The sequence below is a fragment of the Dipodomys merriami genome, unplaced genomic scaffold (genome assembly GCF_024711535.1).
Source record: "Dipodomys merriami isolate MVZ:Mamm:240054 unplaced genomic scaffold, mDipMer1.0.p SCAF_84, whole genome shotgun sequence".
Lineage (NCBI taxonomy): Eukaryota > Metazoa > Chordata > Mammalia > Rodentia > Heteromyidae > Dipodomys > Dipodomys merriami.
The window spans coordinates 2,085,188-2,093,046 of record NW_027206446.1 but is presented as its reverse complement, the minus strand read 5'-3'; the positions used below and the strand labels follow the sequence as shown (position 1 = coordinate 2,093,046).

The 7,859-nt window shown below is 40.5% G+C and overlaps 1 non-coding gene across 1 annotated transcript; it reads right to left on the bottom strand.

The window, feature by feature from the left end:
• Nucleotides 1–385: 385 nt before the first annotated feature.
• LOC138820150 (U6atac minor spliceosomal RNA) lies at nt 386–511 on the bottom strand. The gene has a single exon (XR_011369734.1). It is a non-coding gene; the product is annotated as a U6atac minor spliceosomal RNA (small nuclear RNA).
• Between the last annotated feature and the right edge of the window lie 7,348 nt (nt 512–7,859).

Here is a 7,859-nt window from a genome sequence, read left to right as displayed (position 1 = left end):
AACAACTTGTTTGTCCCCATCTCCTCCACATGTTATACTGACGTCAAATATAGTGAAAGCGGGGGTTACACTGTGGGGGAGGGACATACAAAGCAACAAAGAAATAATCTTATAAATGCGTTAGAAACACATGCATGAAAGAAACGAAAACATTAAAATACATATTTAAGGGTTCATTTTCCTAACATCACATTATCTGACCTTTTCCGCTTGACTCATACCTATACTAGATATTGCAAATAAGGGAAACCATGGGACCTATGCTTCTTTGGGCCTGGCTTACTTCACTTAATATAATTTTTTCCAAACCTTTCCATTTCCTAACAAATGGGGAAATGTCATTCTTTCTGATGGAGGCATAGAATTCCATTGTGTATATATACCACAAAAACGATGGTTAGATGCCACAAAGTAGGTGGCAATGCCTTAACCGTATGCGTGTTGTCAGGCCCAAGGGCCTCTTCCATCCTTGTCAAGGGGAGTGCTAACCTTCTCTCCTTTCATACAACACTGCTTTTCCATTTTAATCAGGAGTATTACTTCAGTATCCATCATGGATGTATGTGGTCCATTCCAGGCGAACAGAATGAGTGAGACAGTGGACAAAAAAGATGCTTTATTTCCACAAAGGGCTTAGATTCTACCAGAAGTCAAAAGACAAAATAATGCCAAGGGGTTCCAAGAAACAGAATATTTTACAGGCCACGGGGAAAATTTGACATGTTACACATGGTAGAACAAAGAAAAGTGTTTCTACTAACTTTTTTTTTTCCTTTCGGTCATGGAGCTTGAATTTAGGACCTGGGCACTGTCCCGTCCCTGAGCTCTTTTGCTCAAGGCTAGCACTCTGCCACTTTGAGCCACAGCTCCACTTCTGGTTTTTAGATGATTAATTGGAGATGAGAGTTTCTTGGGGCTGGCTTCGAATTTAGATCCTCAAATCTCAGCCTCCTGAACAGCTAGCATGACAGATGTGAGCCACTGGAGCCTGGCTTAACTTTTCACATTAAAGGAGATCATTCTTACATCCAGAAACTAGTGGCTTCTACCTGCAGTCCTCCTATTCAAGAGGCTGAAATCTGAGGATTAGGTTCAGAGCCAGCCTCTAGCATAAGAGTCTTACTTCTAATTAACCAGCAGAAATCCAGAAGTAAAGGTGTGTTTTGAGTGGTAGCATACCAGCCTTGAGAAAATAGCAGAGCAAGAGAGCTCAGGGCCCTGAGTTCAAGTCTTCATCCTGAAATACACACACATAAAAAAAAACTGAATAAACCCACAGCCTCCAAACTGATTCTCTTTTGACTATATCCCTATTGCCAAAAGAAAAAGAAAAAAAATACTGAATTTACCATACTTCCTGGAGATGTTGGATAAAGTAAAATGATGGAGTTAAAAACAACAAGCAAAGACAGGCGCCAGTGGCTCACGTCTGACATCCCAACTACTCAGGAGGCTGAGATCTGAGGATCACCATTCAAAGCCAGCCTGGGCATGAAAGTCTGTGAGTCTCATCTCTAATGAACCACTTAGAAAACCGGAAGTGGCACTGTAGCTCAAGTGGTAGAGCGCTAGCCTTGAGCTGAAGAGCTGAGGGACAGCGCCCAGGCCCAGAGTTCAAGCCCCACAACCCACACACCCAAAACAAAGTAAAAATAATGACAAAATACAGCAGGTAAAAGAGAGAGAAACATTAGTGTCTTATGGACACCTAAATAATATTTATGTACATGTGAATGTTGTATAGAGATGCAAAGTAGGGAAAATATTACATCAGAATCACAACACAGTAAGTGATTCTTTTTATTCATTGCCTAACTTTCTGGCCTTCAGACTTAAAAGTGCTTGCTAATAAAGATTTTCAGTGAGGGAACAGGAAAAGAAAGAAGCTGTTCAGAAACTCTGGGCTAGGTTTTTTTTTTAATCATGCTTTATTCTCTTTGGCATCCTGAGAAATACTTCCTCAGGAAATTAAAAATCATCTGTGAGCTGGGCACCAGTGGCTCACACCCATCATCCTAACTATTCAGGAGGTTGAGATCTGAGGATTGTAGTTCAAAGCCAGTCTGGGCAGGAAAGCCCATGAGACTCTTATCTCCAATCAACTACTCAGAAAATACTGGAAGTGGTGGCTCAAGGGCTAGAGCACCAGCCTTGAGCACAGAGCTTAGGGACAACACCCAGGCCCTGAGTTCAAACCCCAGGACTCCCTACCCCAGCCCCCCCAAAAAAGATTGGCCAGCCCAGTGTACAACATGTTGTAATTCTAGAAGTATCTATGATTAGAAGATAAGGCTTCATTGTTTTCATGTACACAATTATTACTAGTAAAAACAGAATATCTCTTTTGTCCTCTCAGATCACATGTAAAATAGATAGGGATAAGAAAATAAGCCTGAATGTCAATTGAGTAATAGTCAAAATGAACAGCCAAAAGGTTGGGGTTTTCTTTTTTTCTGCTGGTCCCAGGGCTTGAACTCAGGGCCTAGGCACTGTTCCTCAGCTCTTTCACTCAAGGCTGGCGCTCCACTGCTTTGATCTACAGCTCCACTTCCTGTTTTCTGGTGGTTCATTGAAGATAAGAGTCTCACAGACTTTCCTACCCTGGCTGGCTTCGAACCATGATCCTCAGATCCCAGCTTCCTGAGTAGTTAGGATGACAGGCATAAGCATGAGTTTTTTTCAAGCCACTGTGTAATGTTATTGAAAAAAAACTCCCAGCAATGACACATTGTAGGAGCTTTTTATTTGGCATTGCCAACTTCAGCAAACCAACTTCTCTTATAGATTTATGAAATACAAAGTCAGAACACTCCTGCAAAGAAAAAAAAAAAGGTTTACCAGTCAAAACAAAGTGATTTCAAGCTATTTTTTAAGAGGACTCATTAGAAGCAAACCCAAGGAGTCAGACCAAGGGAATCCTCTTAAAGAAATCTTGTATTAATAACTTTGAGGAGATACTTTAAGGTAATTTGAGGACAGCCTTTTGGAATTGATTTTCAACAATGAAAAAGGAGTTTAGTGTCTCCATATGGGTAAGCAAAAGATTTAATTGGAAAAGCACTTAACATTGTCTGCTGGCTTGTAGGCATTCTTCTGGTTTGCTCTGTGTTTTGATTATTTTTTAACTACTCTCTTTGTGTAATGGTGCCCTATGTTTACCCTACAATTCCTTTTTGTTTCTTTGTCAACACACTGACTGGAGACGAGAAGATTCTATTATTTCAACTGATTCCAGTGACTCTTAGATGGCTCATTAAGAAGATCACATCCCAGCCCAACACAGATGTTGGCAACGTGGCTTGCCTGAAATAAACAGATTTCATTTCATTTCATTTCATGACTATAAGAGTTCAGCTCGTTAATTTTGCCAGTGAGCACAAATGTCCTTTAAAAGAAAACAAAATCTGAAAGTTTTGAGAAGGATGCAGATGTCCTATTCTTGAGACTAGGGAAGAAGGTATAGCTATATTCCTACCGGAATTGGAACTCAGAACCTAGCGCACTTATTTGGCTTTCTCACCCTAAGGCTGGTGCTCTACCACGTGAGTCACACTTCCACTTCTGGCTTTTTGCTGGTTCATGGAGATAAGAGTCTCACAGATGTTTCAACTTCTGCTGGCTTCCACCCACGATCCTCAGATCTCAGCCTCCCAAGGTTACGGGGGTGAGCCACCAGTGCCTGCATCCACAAGGCAGACCTTTTAAAATCGGGGAGCACTCTGCATTTTGCTCCCAAGCACTGCCTTCCTAAGATTATACCAAGTGAAAACCCTGGAGAGCTACCTTCTCGCACATGCGCATTGGGTCAACTCTCTGCTTCTGTTTCAGCAGTAGGACTGTAATGAACCATAGTGTTCCCTTGTTGGTTCAAAACTGGGACTCAGACTTGGCAGTAAGGTCAATCCGAGGGATGACTTTGCTTCTCATAATTGTTCTTTCTGGGATGGTCATAAAAGGAATATTCTCTTTGATCCTCTGAGATTAAAAAGCTACAAAAGTCAGCTGGGCACCAGTGGCTCACGCCTGTCATCCCAGCTACTCAGGAGGCTGAGATCTGAGGATCACGGTTCAAAGCCAGCCCAGGCAGGAAAATCCATGAGTCAGCAAATGAACCAGGTAGAAGCCGGAAGTGGAGCTGTGGCTCAAGTCTCTCTCCTGCCTGGAGTGAAAAAGCCAAGCAAAAGTTTGCATCCTTTACCTGCCACACTTTAATTAAGACATCCTGTTAGAAACTCCTTGAGTTTTAATTACATCCTGATAATTAAGCCACATCTTCCTGCAGACTGTGAGCCTGAATTCAGCCAATGGGAGTGGAGGGGCGGGGCCTGCTGCATTAGGGATAATCTTAGGTAACTACGCCTTACCTATTCACACTAACCAATCCTAAGCAGATTGTGAACCTGAGCTCAGCCAATTGGAGCAGAGGGGTAGGGCCTGCTGTATCAGGTATACATAGGGGAGCAGCCTGCCTGATCTCTGTGTGCTTGCTGGCCAGAGGTTAGGCTGGGGGTAAACTTTGCCTTGCAGAGTTCCTTTTCAGTAGGTGTCCTTATTCCTAGCTATTGAACAGTTTATAGTTCTTTCTTTTTTCTGTTGTTTTCTCTTTTATTCTGTTTTTCCCCTTGTGTCACTATTGTTTATTTCTGTACCCTTTGACATGTAAGTAAGTTTATCTGATTTGGGGAGGGGAAGGAGAAGTACAGAAAGGGTGGGACAAAGGGTGAACTAATCCAGCAATGACACTGGACATTGTGTTGGAAATTAACTATACAACTTGGAGGGGTGAGAAGGGAGGGAAAAAACTGGGAGAAAATAAGGAAGGGAGTGACACTGTTGGAAAAGAAATGTACTAGCTGGACACCGGTGGCTCAGGCCTATAATTCTAGCTACTCAGGAAGCTGAGATCTGAGGATCCTGATTCAAAGCCAGCCTAGGTAGGAAAGTCCGTGAGACCCTTATCTCCAATAAAAGCCACTAGAAAACCGGAAGTGGTGGTGAGGCTCAAGCAGTAGAGTGCTTGCCTTGAGCTGAAGAGCGCAGGGACAGCGCCCAAGCCCAGAGTTCAAGCCCCACGACCAACCAAAAAAAAAAAAAGAAAGAAAAGAAAAGAAATGTATTCATTACCTGTAACACCTCTGTACATTGCCTTTACAATAAAAATTAAATTTAAAAAAAAAAATCCAAGGAAAAGCAAAACGGACTGGCATAGCTTAACCAGTAGAGTACATGCAAGGTCCTGAGTTCAACCCCTAATAGACAGAGAGAGGAAAATTGAAAGAGAAACTATGAAATGTCTTTAATATTTGCCATTGGGCATAAGAAGGTAACAGTGCAGGAATCTAAAATAAAAAGCTAAACTTTTCTAAATATACTTGGTGCTTCAGACTTGCTTATACACATTTTACATAATTATAAAACAATTTTTGAAAGCTGACTCTAAAAATAGAAAGCTAAATGAAGCAAATGAACTTCAGTGCATATTGATCTTGTACTGTAAGCACCCAGAAGGACTAGTCCATGTGATTTTAATGTACAAGAATTGACAACTAGAGTCATACTTAACAAGAATTTTTTGAAAACACATTGAGCTATGGTTAATAATCATGTTTGGGGCAGTAATATTGGTACTTTCTAAGATGTTTTTTTGTGTACTGTGGGGTAAAAGGAGCATTGTTGATGTTAGAGAGAACCAGGGTTCTTCTTTTATGTGTGCTGATACTGGGACTTGAACTCAGAACCTTGTGCTCTTGCTTGGCTGGTGCTTTACCCTTGAGCAGTCCTCCATATCTGAGAGAACTGGCATTCCGATTTTTTTAATTTAGTTTTATTTATTTTTAAATTTTTTGTAATTATCCTTAAGTAGTTGTACACAGGAAGTGCCACATAAAGCAGTTTACAAATACAATACCTCTAGACCAGTATCACCCCTCTAACATTCCACTTTCCTTCAACCCACCCTTCCCTTACTTTGCTTAGTTTTGTAGTCTACACAATGAATTCTTGACTGCATTCCCACCCCCACCCCCACCCCCTTCTTCATCCACCCCTCTCTTTATGACCCTCCCCTCCTCTCTTCAAGTACCCATTTCATGGTACTTTATTGGGCTTTCACTTCATCTTTCTTAAAGATTACACTATTTAAACTCTCCATAGAGTCCACTATACTTCAGCCAGTTCATCTGTAACCACTTTCATACCACCCTGTGTGTTTATTTGTAGATTTATAGGCACATTCTAGCTCCCACAAATGAGAGAAAACGTGTAACCTTTGTTTCTCTGGGTCTGACTTATTTCACTCATAAAACTTTTTCCAAGTGTTTCCATTTCCTTAGGAATGGAGCAATGTCATTCTTTCTCATAGATGAGTAAAATTCTGTTGTGTGTGTGTGTGTGTGTGTGTGTGTGTGTGTGTGTGTGTGTTATATATATATATATATATATATATATATATATATATATATATTACATTTTCTTGATCCATTCATCCATGAAGAGGCATCTGGGCTGATTCTATACCTTGGCTATGTTGAATTGTGCTGCAGTGAACATGGTTGTGCTGATGGCTTTACTGTAAACTTGTTTGTGTTCTATTGGGTAAATGCCAGGAGTGATATTGTTGGGCCATAGGGTAAGAACTGGCGTTCTGAACAAACAGGCCCACATACAAGGTACATGAGAATAAATAGGACACAGTGAAATGATTTGATCAAAATACACTCCCTCTTCCTGTAACAATTTCTGCCCCCCCCCCTCAAATAAAAAGCAATTTAAGGAGTCAGTTTGCTTTATTTTTCTTAAAAAGAAAACTTACTATAAAAGTAATCATCCCAAGAGTTTGTGTGTGGTCCACTGGGTATGGTTTAGACCTACAGAAAAGCTAAAGGATAAATGTATCTTAAGTGGGCTAAAACCAATATAAACACATCCATGAGATCTTTATTTCCATCAGCTTACAGTGTGTATACAATATTAAAGGCACTGTGAAAACAATATCTATTTCCCAGTGTTTTGCTTTTGACAAATTTCTGAGCACTGACTCAAAGTGGAAAGAACTTTTTTCTAATTAAAAAAGCAATGTTTACACAAATAAGCAAACAGATTTTTGAGAAAGACAGGAAAGAAGGGAGGGAGGGAAAAGAAAGTCTTGCATCCAACATGTCTGGAAGTTTTTAGCAGTTTTTAGCAGGTCGAATTACTGACCTTTATTTTTTTAAAAAGTATCCTACTTATTTCTCAATTGATTTTAAAGAGGCAGGCCCAAAGCTCAACATAAAAAGAACTGCTGGGCTGTTCATTTTTTATTCTACCCACATCTCAAACCAAGTTGATGACCATTTTATATTATGATTTTAATGTAGTCCTTTAAAAAAATCAACAGGTATCAGCCAACAGTGTAAATATGGCTATGGAGGCTGAATCTCCAAGTCTATAATCCCATTATACACATAAGATTTATTTGATATCTCTATGTCAACAATGAAGATAGAGGTCAAAAGTCATGTTCTAGCCTTTTGTCTGGATTGTCTTGTGTCAGAAGCTGTCTTTGCCCACATCCATGTACTGAGTACATTTTTAAAGATATAAATGATTCAGGTTCCTCTGAAAACCTTTCCAAACTCCTCTTTCTCTCTGAGTAAGTTGAAGTTTTTGCATTCGCCTATTAAGAATTTCCTCTGTGTTTTTTCTTACAAATTTCAAAGGAGTGCATTGATGGTGGGGGGAGGAGGGGTTCATGTGTGTTCTGGTCCTGGGGCTTGAACTCAGGGCCTGGGTGCTGTTCCTGAGCATTTGTGCTCAAGGTTAGTGCTCTACCACTTGAGCCACAACTCCACTTCCAGACTTTTTTTAGTCATCCATTG